The sequence below is a fragment of the Muntiacus reevesi genome, chromosome 1, assembly GCF_963930625.1.
Source record: "Muntiacus reevesi chromosome 1, mMunRee1.1, whole genome shotgun sequence".
Classification (NCBI taxonomy): Eukaryota; Metazoa; Chordata; class Mammalia; order Artiodactyla; family Cervidae; genus Muntiacus; species Muntiacus reevesi.
In genome coordinates this window covers 112,582,814-112,601,737 of record NC_089249.1, presented here as the reverse complement: position 1 = coordinate 112,601,737, position 18,924 = coordinate 112,582,814, and the positions used below count along the sequence as shown (strand labels likewise).

The 18,924-nt window shown below is 41.2% G+C and overlaps 1 long non-coding RNA gene across 1 annotated transcript in view; it reads left to right on the top strand.

Moving 5' to 3' along the window:
• Positions 1–14,929, top strand: part of LOC136163439 (uncharacterized) — a 50,716-nt gene extending 35,787 nt beyond the window's left edge. Inside the window, exons 2-3 of the long non-coding RNA XR_010662242.1 lie at positions 8,445–8,518; positions 14,586–14,929. This is a non-coding gene — a long non-coding RNA (uncharacterized lncRNA). The remainder of the gene's footprint in view (positions 1–8,444; positions 8,519–14,585) is intronic.
• Positions 14,930–18,924: the final 3,995 nt, after the last annotated feature.

The window sequence follows — 18,924 nt, the reverse complement described above, 5'->3', positions numbered from 1 at the left end:
CCATAGTCAATAAAAATCCTAAACCTATATTATCATTCTCCTAAATATTCTAGCTCATTTCCAAATAACAGCTTATTAAGCCCATAGCTAAACATTCAGTGATTAGCATATCTGCATGTAGCAGATGCTACATGATTTGTGTGAACTGGGAAGTCATGATTTTCCCTGTCTTCTTCTTAACTGCCTTTCTGAAAACAACTCAAGAGAGCAATGAAGAGTTAGTGAATTCTGCCCTTCATGATTTTATCAGGTAAGTGAACAATGGTGGTTAATATTATGACAGTTTTAATCTTCTTTTCAAATTGTTTCTGCCCATAAAATATTCCCATACATTATCAGATAACTCTTAGCTGCTCTATAAGCAGAGACATGACTTTTTTGGTAATGCCATGAGACTCCAATGGTAGCAATTCCAATACACAGAGATGTTCCTTCTAATTTTCCTGGTCTACAAGACAATTCCTAAGTACTGTGTTCCAGCACTGCTGGAACAAACGGTCATTAAGATAGGTAATATTATTGGTTTTTTAGTTTACATTATTCTTTTTGAAGTCTTACAAAGACATTTGTTTTCTTGATTAAAAATATGTTAAGTTTCATAGTTATATACCATTTTTCATTGAAATGCAATTACGGCTACAATCAGGAATCAAAGAGGGGACATCTTAGACAAACAAAAGGATTACAAGGGAATACTATGAACAACTGTATGTCAACAAAAGTAGACAACTTAGGTGAAATGTACAAATTCCTAGAAAGACACAGACTATAGAAACTGACTCAAGAATAAATACAAAATCTGAATAGACTTATACCAAGTAAAGAGATAAAATTGGTAATTTTAAAACTTCTCTTAAAGAAATGCTCAGGCTTAGAAAAAGAGGAAGAAAGGAATCAAAGCTTACCACTATGAAAAAATTCATCAAGTCACAAAGGAAGACAGCAAGCAAGAAAGAAAAGAACAAGGAAAACTATAAAATAGCCAGAAAACAATTTTTTAAATGACAATTGTAAATCCTTACCTATCAATAATACTTTAAATGGATTAAACTCTCCAGTCAAAAGATATAGAGTAGCCAGATGGATGAAAAAAAAAAAAAGACTGAATAATATGTTGCCCACAGAAGACTCACTTTAGCTTTAAGGACATACATAGACTGAAAGTGTAGAGCTGATAAAAGATATTCCATGCAAATGGCAACTGAAAGAGAGCAGGGTGGCTATAGTTATATCAGACAAATAGACTATAAATCAGAAACTGTCATGAGACAAATAGAGTCACTATGCAATGATACAGGGGTCAATTTATCAAGAGGCTGTAACAATTGTAAATATATACATGTACCCAACATCAGAATACTTAAATACATAAAGCAAATATTAATGGAACTGAAGGCAGAAATAGATAGCAACACAGTAATAGTAGAGGACTTCAATACCCTATGTTCAACCATGGATAGAACATCCAGACAGAAAATCAATAAGGAAATGTTGTACGTGAACTATACTTTAAACCAAATGGGCCTAACAGACATAATAGAACATTTCATCAAACAAATTCTTTTTAAGCACGCATGAAATATTCTTCAGAATAAATCATATGTTAGGCAACCAAACAAGTCTTAGCCAATTTAAGAATATTGAAATCATCCTAAGTATCTTTTCTGACCACAGTGGAATGAAATTAGAAATCAACTATAAGAGGAAATAGAAAAGTCATAACCATGTGGAAATTAAACACTATACTCCTGAACAACCAATGGTCAAAGAATAAACCAAGAGAGAAATTTTTAAAATACCTTGAGACAAATGAGAATGGAAACACAACATACTAAAATTTATGGAATGCAGCACAGTTCTAAGTGGGAAGTTTATAGCAATAAATGCCTACATTAAGTGGGGGGAAAGATCTCAAATAAGTAGCCTAACTTCACACCTCAAGGAACTAGAAAAAGAAAAGCAAACTAACCTAAATTTAGTGTATGGAAGGAAATAACAAAGAACAGAAAAGAAAGAAATGAAATAGGAAAAAACAATAGAAAAGATCAATGAAACTAAGAGGGTTTTTTGTTTTTTTTTTTTTTTTGGCTTTGCTGGGTCTTTGTTACCATGTGGGCTTTTCTCTAGTTGCAGCCAGTCGGGGCTACTATCTAGCTGTGGTGCAGGCTTCTCATTGCAGTGACTCCTCTAGTTGTGGAACACAGACTCTAGGATGCATGGGCTTCAGTCACTGTGGCGCATGGACTCAGTAGTTGGGGATCCCCGGCTCTAGAACACAGGCTCAGTAGTTGTGGCATACAGGTGCATTTGCTCTTTGGCATGGGGGATCTTCCCAGACCGGGGATCAAACTCACGTCTGCATTGGCAGGCAGATTCTTTACCACCGAGCTACTGGGGAATCTCAAGAGTTGGTTCTTTAAAAAAACTAAAATAGATAAACTTTTAGCTATATTAAGAAAAAAAAAAAGAAGGCTCAAATGAATAAAATTATAAATGAAAGAAAAAAGAAAGTGAAGTTGCTCAGTCATCTCCAACTCTTTGCGACCCCATGGACTGTAGCCTACCAGGGTCCTCTGTCCGTGGGATTTTCCAGGCAAGAATACTGGACAGGGTTGCCATTTCCTTCTCCAAGGGATCTTCCCAACCCAGGGATCGATCCCAGGTCTCCTGCCTTGTGGGCAGACACTTTACCATCTGAGCCACCAGGGAAGCCTAAATAAATGAAAGGGTAGACATTACAACCAATACCACAGAAATACAAAGGCTCATAAGAGACTACTATGAACATTTACACACCAACAAATTGAACAACTGAAAAGAAATGGATGAGTTCCTAGAAACATATAACCTATCACTGAGGTTATGAAGAAACTGAATAATGAAGAAAGAAAAAATCTGAACAAGTCAATAATGAGTAGGAAGATTGAATCAGTAAAAACAAACAAACAAACCAAAAAAACCTCCCAGCAAATAAAAGCCCAGGACCTGATGGCTTCACTGGTGATTTCTGCCAAACTGTTGACAAAGAATTGATACCAATGCTTCTCAAACTTTTTCAAAAAATTGAAGAGGAAAAAACACTTCCAAACTAGTTTTTAGTTGGAATGCATCCAACTAAAACCTTCTGCACAGCAAAGGAAACATAAAACAGTGTGAAGCAACAACCTACAGAATGGGAGAAAATATTTGGGAATCATACATCTGATAAGGGGTTAATATCCAAAATATATAAGGAACTCAAAAACCTCATAGCAAGAAAACAACCTAATTTTAAAATAAAGGACCCAAATAGATATTTTTCCAAAGCAAACATACAAATGGCCAAAGGTATATGAAGAAATATTCAATATCATTATTCATCAGACGAATGCAAAGCAAAACCACAATGAGAGATCATCTCACACCTGTTAGGGATGGCTGTTATCAAGCAGACAACAAATAGCAAATGTTGGTGAGGATGTTCCACACTCTCACCAGTTCTGGTAAGAATATAAATTTGTATGACCATTATGGAAAACAGTATGTAGGTTTCTTTATTAAAAAAAAGAAGAAGAAGAAGAACTACCTTGTGATCCAGCAATCCCACTTTTAAGTATATAGCCAAAGAAAATGAAACCAGGATCTTAAAGAGCTATCTGCCCTCCCATGTTCATTGCACCACTATTCACAAAGGCAAGACTTGGCAACAACCCAAGCATCCATTGACAAATAAATGGATAAACAAGATGTTATATATGTATATTTTTATATAAGTAAAATTTAGCTCTGAGAAAGTAGGAAATGCTGCCATGTGCTACAACATAGATCAACCTGGAGGACATTATGCTAAGTGAAATAAGACAGATAAAGACAAATGCTGTATGATCTAACTTTAGATGTGGTATCTAAAAAAAAAAATTTGTGGAACTTACAGAAGCAGAGGGTACAAAAGGACTGGAAGGGTGGGGTTGGGAATTGGGAGATGCTAGTCAAGGGTACAAAGTTGCAATCAGGTAGGATGAATTGAATTAAGTCTAGAGTCCTACTGTACAGGCATAGGACTATACTAATAATATCGTATCAATCACTGTAAATAGGCTGAGAGAATAGATTTCAGGTGCAGACATCACATCCACAAAAAAAGGCAGCTGTAAGGAGATGCTACATTAATTCCTTGCCTGTAGTAATCATTTCACTAGGAATACAAGATATCAAATTACCATGGTATATACCTTAGATGTATACAATTTTTATTTTAAAATACATTAATATAAATTGGAAAAAAAAGAAAGCCAGTTCAGCAAAACTTAGTGATGGAGCTGAGGATAAAAGGTGACATGGTCAGAGGGTAAGGTGTTTTGAAAGTGAAAGTCATTCAGTCATGTCCGACTCTTTGCAACCCCCTGAATTCTCCAGGCCAGATTACTGGAGAAGGTAGCCTTTCCCTTCTCCAGGGGATTTTCCCAACCCAGGGATCGAACCCAGGTCTCCCATAAGACAGGCAGATTCTTTTTTTTTTTCCAAGCAGATTCTTTAACGTGTTTTAGGGGAGTACAAAGGAAGAACAGCGCATGTAGAGGCATGTGGAATCTTACAGATTTTTATATTATGGCTTTTCTTCTAAGCCGGAAGGGGAGCTATAATCAGTGAGCTGATTAATTAAATTATCTGATTTACATTTTAATAGACTTAGCATCTGCATAGGTTGTAAGTAGGAACTGACAGAGTTTGCTGACAGATCCCGTGGGACATATGACAGAAAGAAGGAAGTCAATAAAGGAGAAATAAAAATGGGTTTATATATGTAAAATTCTTACTTACCATGTGTGTGTGTTAGTCACTCAGTTGTGTCTGACTCTGCGACTCCATGGACTTCAGCCTGCCAGGATTCTGTCCACAGAATTCTCCAGGCAAGAATACTGGAGTGGATTGCCATTCCCTTCTCCAGGGGATCTTCCCAACCCAGGGATCAAATCCCGGTCTCCTGCACTGCAGGCAGATTCTTTACCATCTGAGCCATAGAGCCTGCTTAATAGAAATTAATGACTCAATTTCAGCTATTATTATTATTACTACTTCCTGCTATGAGAGTTATGGGAAGTAAAGTATGGATCCTATAAATAGTATCGAGAATAAGTTATTTATAAAACTATTAAACTATGAGAGATTCGTCCCAACAGTAATTGTGTCTCTCCCCTAGCCTCAGTGATGGACAGGTGAGAAAACGTCAAACCTCAGAGGTTAATTAAATGACTTATCCAGGTCCTTGCTAAGGCTGTTAAACAAGATCAACAAGTAGCCACACTTTGTTTTCCAGTACTTAGAATCTTACTTTTTTTTTTGGTTACACTGTACAGCTTGTGGGATCTTAGTTCCCCAACCAGCGACTGAACCCAGGCCTTCCGCTGTGAAAGTGCCTAACCGCCTGGACCAGCAGGGAATTCCCCTTAGCTAATTTCTTGAGTACTCTTTTTGTAACATTGATTGTACATGTATTTTTACTAAAAAACAAATGCATATTCAATGCAGAGAATTTAGAAACATAAAGAAAAAAATTTAAACTACCCATAAATAATATCACTAATAGTTTTCTGAGACATATACATATTTTTAAATTAAAACTGGGGTAATACTACACCTACTGTCTTGAAGCCTGCCTATTCATTTAACAATACATTGTTTCTTTGACAGTGCTCTTCTCACTACTTTCAACAGTACATAATGAGTAATGAATACATTACAATCATGCATTCCCTATTGTTTGATGTTTAGGCCATTTCTAGTTTTTTGACGTTGCAGACAACCTGTGATGAACATCACTATTTCCTTGTGTGTGTGCTGTCACTTCAGTTGTGTCCAAGTCTTTGTAACCCAATGGACTGTAGCCAGCCAGGCTCCTCTCTCCATGGGATTCTCCAGGCAAGAATACTGGAGAGGATTGCCATGCCTTCCTCCAGGGGATCTTACCAACCCAGGGTTTGAACCCAGCTTTTTTTTTTTTTTTTGCATAGCTCCTGGTGGCTCAGATGGTAAAGAATCCACCTGCAATGTAGGAGACCTGGGTTTGATCCTTGGGTTGGGAAGATCTCCTGGAGAAGGGAACAGCTACCCACTCCAGTATTCTGGCCTGGAGAATTCCATGGACTGTATAGCCCATGAGGTCGCAAAGAGTCAGACACAACTGAGTGATTTTCACACTTCACAGTTTCACAGAAGAGCTTCCTGGAAGTGGAGCTGCTGGGTACAAGTGCATTCTTAAAACTTTTGTTACATGGTGCTACCAACTTAATATTGATGGTCCAGACACAGATTTTTACAACTGAAGACCCCTTGGGTCTCCAGGACTCCTCCTTGAGGAACACGGTAGAACAGAATTAAAAACTTGAAAGAATTTCAAGTCCAGTCTTTATTTCCTATTCGAAGCTGTGGAATGACTGTACTTCTTTATTTTCCAGTGCCCCTGTTTCCCAAATGGAGCTGCGGCACTTTCTTCAAGGCAGCAGAAAAGCCCCTTGAAAAGATTATGACTTCCCCAAGCACATATTACCTAAACCAAAGAATCCTTAGAGACCAGGCTCTGTTCTTACAATCATCCTTCATCTGAAGAAGAGGGGGAAAATCTCCTTTGTCTTCCAAACCATTTTCTCCTGTTTCATTTTTAAGCACAGCTGGAATTTACTGTATTGAGAACTGGGCATAAGGAACCAAAGACCTCAAGAGCTAATTGTGGGAAAGAGCAACTTTCACCCACTGTCTGGTGTGAGTGGGTGTCTGAGTCAGGAGGTCATGGCGGGAGGCGGGGAGCTCTGTCCTCTCAGCCACAAGAACTGGGCCTGGTGTTGAATAAAGCATGTGTTGAACTTGGAGATGGTAGCTTGGGCTGATCCAGCTGACCCAGGGAGAATGTCCTTACTGCCACCCCAGGCAGGGGAAAATGGTGTTGGCTTGCCTCTGAGAGGGTGCTAGGAGACAGGAGTGGGAGAGCAAAGGGACAAGTTGGGGCAGTGGCGCTCCTGGTAAATGGGAACAGCCCTTCCTCAGATCTCACCCACCACCCCCACCTTGGACCTTAGACGTGCATAAGTTGGTATCATTGGTCATCCAACTTTTCTGAATCCGGCTAATGGGAGCCGTTCCCACAGAGAAAGCTGAATTTCCTCATCACGGTTGAATTGAGGCCATTTACTTGAATGAAGCAGCACTTGAGTCTAGCACTAGACTTTTTCCTTATCCAGGTCACAAGGCCTCCAAGGACTTGCTGGATAGCAGTGATTTCCCAATATACAGTGTCAGCCCAGAGCCTCTAGACCACGAATTTCACAAAACCCTGGGCGGACTATCTGAGACCTGGGAAGAAGACTACCTGACCAAAACTCAGAACTCTCCAGGAAATCTTAGGGCCCTTGGTCAATAAATTTTGATTTCCCTGAAAAAATCCCCAAGCTCCCTCAAGGCACATGACTTTCACAGCACCCCCTCAAAGGACCCACGGTTGCTTTTTTCTGTGGAGGCCACAGAGGCACCCACTTGCATGAGGTCACTTAACCTGGGGGGTGCAGCAAGATGGCTCCTCTGAGGACACAGCACCATCCTCCCCTGGAAAGTGCCCGATTTCCTCCCTCCCCGGTTCTCACAAGGGCCACATTCCGGGGCGGGCTCCTCTAAGTGCACCAGAGGCCTTGCGTGTGACTCAGGGTCCCGTGGAAACCACAGTGACTGCAGAGCCCAAGGAGTTGCAGGCACATGTGTCATGATGATCTCAGAGATCCACCCCTCAGGCGGCTGGCTGGATATCACAAAAATTAATTAAGTACATTAAATTGACTGTTGGGGTGTTAACCCAGAGCAGGCACTGACAGCCATCCCTCTGGCTTCACGGGACAGCGAGCACTGATCTGAGTCATTGGACAATGGGTCCCAGTGGAATCCAAGTGCAAACGCGGAGGCGTGGGTCTGGCCCATCCCCTCTGAGTCAGAGCAGACCTCCCGCTAGGAGTCCCCCAGACCCCGCTGCCTCCCTGGGTGTGGGACTCTGCCCACAGCAGCTCACCTTCTTGCAGGAGACGACAGAGGGACACCTGCTGAGGAATCCAGGGCCGAAAGGAAGGGACAGTGTGTTGTCCTTGGGCAGTCTTAGCCCCACACCTCTATTCCTAAGCAGCACTTTCTTCCTCCTTCTCCTTGCCTCCTCCTTTCTTTTCCTTTGCTTTGCTTTCTCTTTTCCCACATCCAACTTGGGAAGTAGAAATTGGCAACACTCAATGACCTTATAGCTAGATGAGGATAGAAAAGTCTGGAAAGATAGGAACATCCTAAGAATTATTTGGAAAGTATCTGCTATTATATCATATACATACATGTTATCACATATACAGATATACACATCGGAAAAATCATACCTCTGTTTAACTTGTTGACACTTTCTTTGTGGGTTGGTTTAATTTATTTTATCTTTTGAATTACAGGGAGTCTGTGGGAACAAATGCCATCACCTTTTCTTCTTTTCCGAGCTTAGAGATGCTGAAGCCCTGTGGGCAAGGTAAGTTTTAAAAAACTGACTTGGGTTAGTATGGAGGGGGTATGGCTGGGAAGACAAGTTTTCAGACCTAAAGCCACATACAATAAAACAATAATATTTGAGATCACTGGTGGATATGAGTGATCTCAGCTACTTTGGAGGCAGCAGTAGAGTGTAGGGTGAAAAGCAACAACCCTGTGGTCACACAGTCCGAGTTCAAAACTCAGCTCTGACATTTACACCCTAAGTGATCTCAGTGAGTTATTCAGCCTCTCTGAGGAGTGGTTTTGTCATTCATAAAATAGGTTGTCCTGGGGACTGAACAAGCTAACATGAGCAAACCACTTGATACATAACTTAAGAATGCAGTAAATGAGAGCTATTCTTTTGCAACATAAATTTTTAAAGCAAACCTGCTGTTTGTGCCATTAAGACTTGCAACATAATAAATTGTTTCCTCTAAAATGTTTTCTTGTAAGTAAACTATTGAGTTTAGAAAAAAAAATCCTTTGTTTTTAATATAAAAAGACCTTCTTATGAATACTGTTAAATAAGCCAAATAATCTCTTAGATTAAGAATGTAAACCTCAATACAGGTATAACTTATTAATTTTCTCAGTTGATGAATGATACTATTATCATCATGGAAAACAATTAATACATCAATTTCACCTATAATTTTAAAAAGAAAAAAAGATCTGGAAAGAGTGGAAACACTTTCCTTATCCAGACTCTGCTCATCACCATCTTCCGTTGACTTAGATCCAAAGGCGGACCTGAAGGATGAGAAGTGAAAGGCAGCTGACTCAAAGAGACAGAGGGTGGGAAGCTGGGGGAAGGGCCTCCATCTTGAAAAAGATCAAAACAAGAGCTTCCACGGAAGTAAAGATTCACACAGGAAAGCCCTGGAAAACCCATAGCTAAGTGAAGGGCTCCCACCATGGTCCTGATCCCCCGATGGTTACTGATAACTCCCATTGTGTGCAGGCCTGGTGCTTCCGGGCAGGAAATCCCAGCCTGCACACCAGGATAAGGCCAGCCTGGGAGCAGGTCCTCTGGGGGCATCTCACTGCCACTTCCCACTCTCCTGACAGGGTCATGTTCAGGCTCCCTTTCCCAGGACCTCAGAAGTTGGAGAGGTCAGAGGCTATTGCAGGCTGGCGTGGAATTCAGCCTCTTCCGTGTGGCGGTCAGTCATTAAAGCCGGGCCAGGGAGAGGGAGTGGGAGTGGGGTGCTGGCTGAGGGGAGGGGTATGAAGAGGGTGAAGGATGAGGAATGAGACAGAAGACACGAATTTGAAGGTTCATAATATAAGGTGACTTATATTTGGGGAACATAGGGAGGTCAAGAGTCATGGTAGAAGGTGATTTGAAAGTTGAGATGGGAAGACTTATCTCTCCCTTATATTTTAATTTTCCCCCAGTTTTAACTATTAATATATTTTGGCTAATTCAGCTAATAAGTGAGGGCATAATAAATCTGAATTTTTGCAAAATCTACTTATTTTCATGGTGATCATGAGCCCTGGGAGGTTCAGTTGGACCTCTCCCTGGGGTCCTCTTTGGCATATCCTAGTCACACATTTGAACTAGAATTCAAAATACATAGGCTTTAAAATTCCTGACCTAGGTGCACCTCTGCCTGTGCATTTTAAAAAATATTTATTTATTTATTTGGCTGTACTGGATCTTAATTACAGCACGTGGGATCTTCAGTCTTTAGTTGTGGCATGTGGGAACTAATCCCCTGACCAGGGATCCAACCTGGGCCCCCTGCCTTGGTAGCTCAGAGTCATAACTACTGGACCACCAGCTAAGTCCTCTGCTTATGCATTTTTAAAGGTGGGATAAGAGAATTTGGGAGAATTTTTAATGATAAACTAATAATGAACTCATACAGACTGTTCCAAATACTCTAGCTATATTCATTCATTCAATCCTCATAACAGCTCTCTGAGGTAGGAAGTAATACCTTCTCCATTTTACACATATAGAAACTGAATCACAGATAAGTTAACTAATTTCACCAAAGTCACAGTTTTTAAACGTTATAGCGGGGATTTGAACACTGCAGTCTGGCTCCACTGACCATGTTCTTACCAGCTACACTATGTTGTCTTTCATTACATTCTAACTTCATATCTTAAATATGAAAGCAAGAATCAAAATCTGATTACAACTGCTTTTTAAAGAAAAGCATGGTGTTGCTTTTTTCTGAATATAAAATTCATAGTTATTGTCTAAGTTTTGAAAAAATATTTAAACATCACAAAGAAGAAAATTAAAACCATCCATACTCTCGTCACACATAAATTACTATCAATACTTTGTTTTCTTTCAGTATTGAGCTAATGCTCTACATAGTATTTTGTAACCTGGTTTTTCCCTTGAACAATGTATCAAGAATGCGTTTTATGTCATGTGGTAGTCTACAACTTGATTTTTAACAGCTGTTAAGTATTCCATCATTGCATTCCATGGCTTATTTAACCAACCCTCTGCCATTGAACATTCAGTCATTACGTTTTTCTACTTTAACTGTGATAATCATAATAACCACTAATTTTAAATATGTATTTTCATTCTGCCGAAACAAAAAAGGGCTTCTGACTGTGACAATTGTCCAAGTTCTAAATTTGAACAGAAAGCTCTGAGAAGTTTGAAAGGTCATCTGAATGCAGCTTTCAGTTCTCCCTGGCTTGCAGAGAACACTAATCCTGAACCAGGCTAAGGCAGCATGGAGTATTCATACATTCAGCTGGTTAATAGTTGAGGGGCACCTGCTATTTGCCATGCACTATTTCAGGAGCAGGGGATACAACCTTCAGGGCAATCATGGAGCTTTAAAGAGAAAACTAAGAGCCCAGGGTGCTGGAATCAGACTGCCTGCTCTGGCCCCAAGAAGTCTAGTTGTGTTACTTTGGGCAAGTAACTTCACTACTGTGAACTTCCGCTTATTCATCTGTGAAGTAAAGATAGCAGTACCTACCACATAGATTGTTATTAACATTAAATGGGATAATACTTGTGAAGGTTTCCTGCAATGACTGATACCTACTAAGTGCTCTAGCCATTATTATTCGTTCTAACCCTGCCCTCCTGCTTTTACTATTGAAGATTTGTCCATCTGAAGCTCCAATCCCATCTCTCAATAATCCTAAACCTCTCTGTTATCTACTGAAGAGAATTCACCTACTCTCCCAAGAGCAGTCTAACTGAGGCAGCTGTCTAACTTATTATCACTTGAGTGGTCCACACTGTCAGGGAAAAAGGAAACACGAAGTTAACAGATAAAAATAGAGTTCAGCAGTTAGCTTTCCAAACTGCAGTAGACACTTGATTAGTCTTGAAACTTAGAGTCAACAAAACACAATTGCTTCAAGTTTACTCTGGACAAAGAGATTTCCTCATCGAGAGAAAATCCTGCCCAATGCCTCGTGTTCTTTAGAGTTCAGTTTACATTGTGAAACACTAAACCCTCCAGTCACTCTTCTACAAATTACATCTGCTGTGGCCCACACAGCAACCATATCACTGACGCTAAGTGAGAGCAGCAGGAGGAGCACCGAATGCTTCATTCCAACCAGGGGATATTTTCAATCTCTTTGTGGTCCCAAGCTTCATGAGTGGGCTTCCCTGGTGGTTCAGCTGGTAAAGAATCCGGCTGCAATGCGGGAAACTCTGGGAGTGCAAAGCAGAAAGGCACCTAGGCCAGATGGTTGCTCTATCCTTTGCATTCCCTCCCCCGCAAAAAAATCATTTCGTTCTCATTCTTTGACAGAGTTACAAGATTAATCTTTTTTCCCCCTGTAACTTGTATTATTTAAATGGCAAAACACAGTCCAATGCTAGCTGGAGTGGAAATTTGTAAGGTGAGGAGGAGGGATTGCTCTCATGCATAAAATCACAAGGGGCCTCAAGTTAGCTTACAAATCTTCTCAGCTATTTATCCCCAATCTTTTTAAAATGCTGCAAACTGTGGGAAAATAAAGATGGCTCTCTGTAAACCCTGAAAATGGTGACTGAGCAGAAAATGTGATTTTGAGGGGAACCAAATTCAGGAGTTATTGAAGGGGCTGCATAAACTAACAGGTAGAGAATCAAATGGGGTTTTCTGTTCCTTCATCCATTACCAACAGGGTTCTCGAGCTGGCTTCACACTTCACTTCTCCATCCTTTATTTTTCTTTGATGTAAAATGAGAGTAAGCTACTAGGTAATTTCTAAAGTCTTGTACAAAGTTCTGTGAGATATAGTTTTAAACATATTTTTGCACATTTATTAGAATTGGGAAGGCTGATAAATGCATTTATTAATACCATAGATGGGCAAAGAGCATGAACAGACAATTCATAAAGAAAAAACAAAATAATGAATATTTCCAAAGAAGGTTAAAGTTACTAATAATCAGAATTTTCTGCTTATCTGAATAATAACTCTTAAAAGAAAAACGTTTATACTAAAGAGATTTTTAAAAGTCTGTTGGAGAGTTGAGATAAAGTTGTTTGCTTGATAGATCATGGAGATGAGAGTAAATTCTAAATCAGGTGTGGGGGGGTTATGAAGGGGGTGTATTGGGGGTGGGAGGGTGTGGGGGAAGGATGGGGCAGAAGGGCGGGGGGAGCGGGGTGGGGGGTGGGAGGGTTGGTGCGGGCTGCTCTCTCATAGCCTGGCCCTCCCTCTGTTCGCTGTGGGCCTCTGCTGCTTTTGTTTGCCTGGAGTATGGGCCCCTTCTTCTGTCAGCACTTCTTGGGCAACCACTCATCCTTGACTCTCAGGCCAGTTGTTTGGGGGATGCTGGCCAATCCCTGGTCACTCTAGTGGAACAATCCTGGGACTTTTGTCAGATTTATCAGGAAAGTGAGGTTTCCTTCTGCTGCCATTAATAGCTATAAGAAAATAGCAGAAAGTAGAAGGGTGGTTACCAGGACCGGGGATGGGAGAAGGAAGACTTGTGTCATGGATATAAACTTTCGGAGATCTGCCGCACAGCAATGTAAACATACCTAACACTCCTAAACTGTGCACTTAAAAATGGTTAAGATGGAAGCCTCATGTGTTTTGTAGCCACAATTAAATCTTTCTTAATAAGAAAGAGAGAAAAAGAGAGAAGAGGGAGGAGGAAAGAAAAACACAGGCAGGAGGTCCTATGCCCCATGAAAAGGGCCTCACTAAAAATGGATTCAAAACAGAAAGCAGAGCTGAGAAATCAAGCCGTGATTACTTTGTATGAGTTCCTGGATCCAGTCACCCCTGAAGCAGGTCCTATGCATGGACTTTTTATGTCATTATTATTTTTTTATTGAAGTATAGTTGAGTTACATGTATCATTATTATTTTGAAGTGATACATAGACAAGGTTTCAAGAGTCAAAACATATAAGGTTTATAAACAATAACCACAAAATTCCCACTAACTCCTCCCCATCTCCTTTATCTTCCTTTTAAGTATTTTCTGCTACTTTGTATGGTATTTATGTCTGTATTTCTAACCAACAGGGTTATACAGCTACTTTTTAGGTCAATACTTTTATATATTATCCATTGACTTTCTATACAGAAAATGAGAATGTAGCACTATTGCTTCTCATTATCCCTCACCCTATGTCACACTTTCAAGACATATATGTTACCATGTTTGGTTAAATCACTACTTAGTGATTACCTTTCTTTCCTTCACTATTTTTTCTATAGGGAATAATTTCCTCCCTTTTATCATCTGCCATTTTTCACTGTCATGATTTCTTCGTACACTGACAAGAACATTGTAAAAACCCCGAACTCAACTTTTGTCTTCAGTTAAGCATCTTATACACTTTCAGTTCCATTTTTTCTTAAAGACATTCCTTCCAGGAGCCTTCCATCACCTGCTTTAATCTGGACTAGCTAACTTCCAGGCCTGCTGTGATAATTCCCTGATTTGCCTTCCAACACTTCTTGTGGCAGACATTACAATGTATTCACCCAAACAGATCCTTCTCCCTGACCACAAAGCTAGGCTGTGTCCCTTTTAGCTGACGAAATGTGATGCTTGCCACTTACAGACCTGATCCATAAAACCCTCTAAGAGATCCTCTTTCTCTTCCCCAGGGTGACATTGGAAGCTCCGTGGCAAGGATGGCACAGACTTTGTCAGCTGAGCTCTAAATAACTTTGTGAAGTGGGAGTCTCACTGCATTCTGCCTTCTTTTTTACCACTTGTTGGACTCATGATTGAGAAATAATTTTCTTATGCTGTAGTTGTTCCTTTGTAGAGCAGCAGTTCTTATTTCAATAATGTAACATCATCTGATTTGCTTTGAAGACCCTGAAGGGTTTCTGCTGTTTTGGTTTCAGTTTTCTTTTGCTTCCTGCATTGTCTCTCTTTCCTTTGAGTTCTCTTTGTCATCAGTTTTGTAACTGTTTTTATGTTGAGTTTTCCCCTGAATATACGAATATAATCATTGACTCTTTTACCATATTTGAAACTGAAGCATTAAAAACTAATTAAAAGCTATGTGACCGTGGATGAAGTTTGTTGCTTGGTAATCTTCATTAGGGTGATAAGGAGACTTTTTTTTATTCAAGAACCCCCAAAGCTCAGTATGGTACATCTTTCCTTGTGGGCTAGCCAGTCTCCCTAGAGAAGAATTTCCTGTCTAGACTCCTGCCTAGTCTCTATGAACCTGATTGTTCCGTAAGTTAAGTGGGGGACGGGGTTGGAGGTCTCACCGATTAGAATGTGGAATTCCCTGCTTTTCAAAGACTGTCCCCAACTCGTCCATTTTCAGGTGCCTCCCTTGTCTCGAGGTCTGGAACCACTCTGGTAAAAGCCCTTCCCACACTGAATCTTCAGCCCTCTGCCTAGTTGGGGAAAGAAAGGGTTCTCCTCTTACAACCTTTCAGAGGATATCTGTTTTCAGCCCCATGCCTCCTCCTTGCCCTCAGAGGCTCCCACATTGCTAGTTCCTGATCCTTTCCAGGGCTCTATGGCCTGAATGGGTTTGCTTCCTCTTTGAATCTCTTGGTAATGAATGTTGGGATGTTCCCCCTGGCTCTTTTTTTTTTTTAAATAAATAAATATTTTTATTTATTTGGTGTTCTGGGTCTTTGTTGCTTTATTTGGTATGCTTGGGTGGTGAATGGCGGGGGCTGTTCTCTAGTTGCCGTGTACAGGCTTCTAATTTCAGTGGTTTCTCTTATTGCAGAGTACGGGCTCTAAGAGCTTTGGGGCTTCAGTGGTGACAGCACCTGGGCTCTCGAGCACAGGCTAACAGTTTTTGCGGCACACAGGCTTAGTTGTCCCAGGGCAAGTGGGATCTTCCTGGACCAGGGATGGAACCCACGTCTCCTGCAATGGCAGGCAGATTCTTTGCCACTAAGCCCCCAGTGAAGCCCAGATGCTCTCTTTTTGATGGAGACTCATTTCCCAGTAGCTGGAAGTATTTTCTCTTGAAGGCTCACAGCTGAGTTCCTTCCCAAGAATTGGCCCTGGATGAAGGAACCTGCCTCTCCCCAGATTATCTCCCTTCCAGGGGCAACCACATCCAATGACTGGTCCATGGAGGCACACAAGGGCCTAAACCTCTTTCTTCAATTTGGGAGAACTCTGAAGAGCTTCCTGTGAGACCAGACTGGCATAACTGCATCCCAGTTCCATTTCTCTCTCTGCCCAGCCCTGCATCTTTCACTCCCCAGCAGGTATGGTTCCCAAGAGCTCTGCCCAATAAACCTCCTGCATGAGATCTCTGTCTCAGGGTCTATTTCACAAGGAGCTCAGTGTAAGGCCCTTCATAGCTCTCTAGCTCTCTTTTATCTGATTTTCATATCCCAAATATTTATTGGCTTTTCTCATCTGCTATTGTCTCCTCTCTTTGGCTTTATGAATTTATATCTATTTTTGTCTCCTCTCATTTCAGTGATATTTTTGCAAGGTATCTGAGATAAATACATGTGTTCAATCTGTTGTGCTTAACCAGAAGTGTGAAAACATATACATACTATTGCAGAACATATATATATAATGACTCCCCCGATTTCATATAGGTCAACTGAAAATTATTAAAATTCACACCATTGTTTGAGCACCATTTGAAATAGAATATAAAGAAATAAGAAAGCAGCAACTAAGATCCTGAGCAGCCAAATAATTAATTGAAAAATAAGAAAACATAAAGTAAATATGACAGATCCTGAGCATCATTAGAAAAATTGAGAGGAACTCCTACCCTCTCCTGGCACACGCCTCCCAGGAAATCCACACCCAGCTATGAGCCAGCTCTCTTTTGTCTCTCTCGGCATTTGTACCAGCTGCTTTCTTGCCAGGAATGTCATCCCCTTCATTTCACTTGGCCAAATCCTCCTCATTTCCCAGAACCCAGCACAGAACACCATCAAACCCCCACACTCAGATCAGGTCAGGTACCTCACACTTACCTTTATAAAGCACTTAATACACCAGATTATATTTGTCAGTGACTTTGACCTCTTGAGCACAGAAACTATTTTTCATCATTTTAGGCCTGGTATCTCTCACACTACCTAACAGATAGCTGATACCCAATAGTGTGTGTGGAATAAACGCCATGATAGATGGATGATTCAAATAGGCTCTCCTGAGGGTCAGCCATGGACGAGGGGGGACTTCAGGCTTGGGGAGAAAAGAATTGTTCAGTGAGGAGTGGTTTCCCCTGCTCAGACCTCACCCAAACCTTAAGTGAAGCAGATCCCAGAGATACTGGAGCAAAGGAAACATTCCAGCCAAGCGCTATTGGTCTGAGTTGACGAAAAATGGAAGAAAACATACCAGATTGGCTGTTTTGTAGTACTAATCCAGAAAAGACAGAAAGGGGGTGGCAATACGCAAAAATCATTATTACCAGCCTGAAATTGCAAAAATCTACAAAAGGGAACCTCCCTAAGTGCCTGCAATATCAACAAGAGCACTATTACTAACACATATTTTAGGGGTTTTTGAAAAGATCTGTGTATGTTTTAACTAATTTTATCTTCACAACAGTCTTATGAATTGGGTGCTTATTTATATTTTATTGATGAGAAAACTGTAACAGAAAATTTGCCCACAGCTATTCAGCTAGAAAGTGACAGTGCCAGGCTTTGAATCCCAGCAGACTCTTAACCAAAAGACAATACCTCCCTTTCCTCGCATTTCCCCATCTCACCAGTTCACCTCCTCCCCCAAAGTGCTAAAAAGGAAATTCACCCTTTTGGATGGAACAGCAATATTTCTGCTTTGGCAGCATTCCCAACTGTGTCCAGTCTCATAGCCCAGGTGTAAAAAAGTTTTAACAAACATTAAGTAAAGAAAGGGAGCTGGGAGGGAAAAAAGACCCAGTGGGATGGTGCTTTTATCCCCATCCCTTGAGAAAGGAAACCTGAGAAACAATCAGTGTAGAAGAAAAAGGAGAAAAAAAGAATCCTTGGAGGGCAGGGCCAACTGGCTGTGTCTCGTGCAGAGCTGTCCCCTCCAGGCCTTATCGCAGGGACCTGGGGGTCTGCTTTCAGATGATGGACTTTGGTTTATGGACCCAGGAAGAGAGGGCCCACATGCGGCAGGGATCAAGTCGTAGCCAGTGACTCACCCCACACAGGGGCTCAGAGATCCAGGAACACATCACAAGATGCTGAGACACGTCTCAAACACTTGCCAGCTGAGTCCATCTGGAACATGAGTTCTGAGCATGAAAGAGCAGGAGCAGGGAGCTGAGGGGAGGAGGCCTGAATATGCTGGTCAGTGAGAGCTGACTCAGAGATGACTTCGAAGGCCAGCCGGGATGATCCTGCCACGTCTCAGGACAAGTCCCAGAGCACCGAGAGTGCTCATGAGCGTCGTGAAGCTGGACTTCAAGAGAAGTTCCCCAACCAGGGAAAGAAAAAACAGCTGCAGGGTTGCCCAGCTCCTGCCTGTGCCCTCCTCTAGGCCTTTTACTCACGTCAGGGATGTCTGTTTTCCCAGAACAGCCCGTCTCCACATGTGGGAGGCAGAAGGAAAGGACTGCCGTCACAAGCCCCTGGGGCAGTCTCCTTACTGCTCCCTGAATCCTTCCAAAGGATTCAGAAAGGAGGCCATGAAATCATTCCCACTTGACTAAGCAGAATTTTCACACTTGTAATTATTGACTTTGTGGAATTATTTATTCCATGTCTGTCTTTCCCCCTGAGCAGCAAATTTCACCAGAGTTCATTTAGTCTTGTTCACCAGTACCTAGAAGAGTGCCTCCTACACAGTTGGTGCTCAATACATGTTTAATGATTGATAATATATTAATAGGGCTTCTCTGGTGGCTCAGATAGTAAAGAATCTGCCTGCAATGCAGGAGACCTGGGTTTGATCCCTGGGTTGGGAAGATCCCCTGGAGGAGGAAATGGCTACCCACTGCAGTATTAATAATAATGACGATGATGAATGTAAATAAGTACATGGACTTAG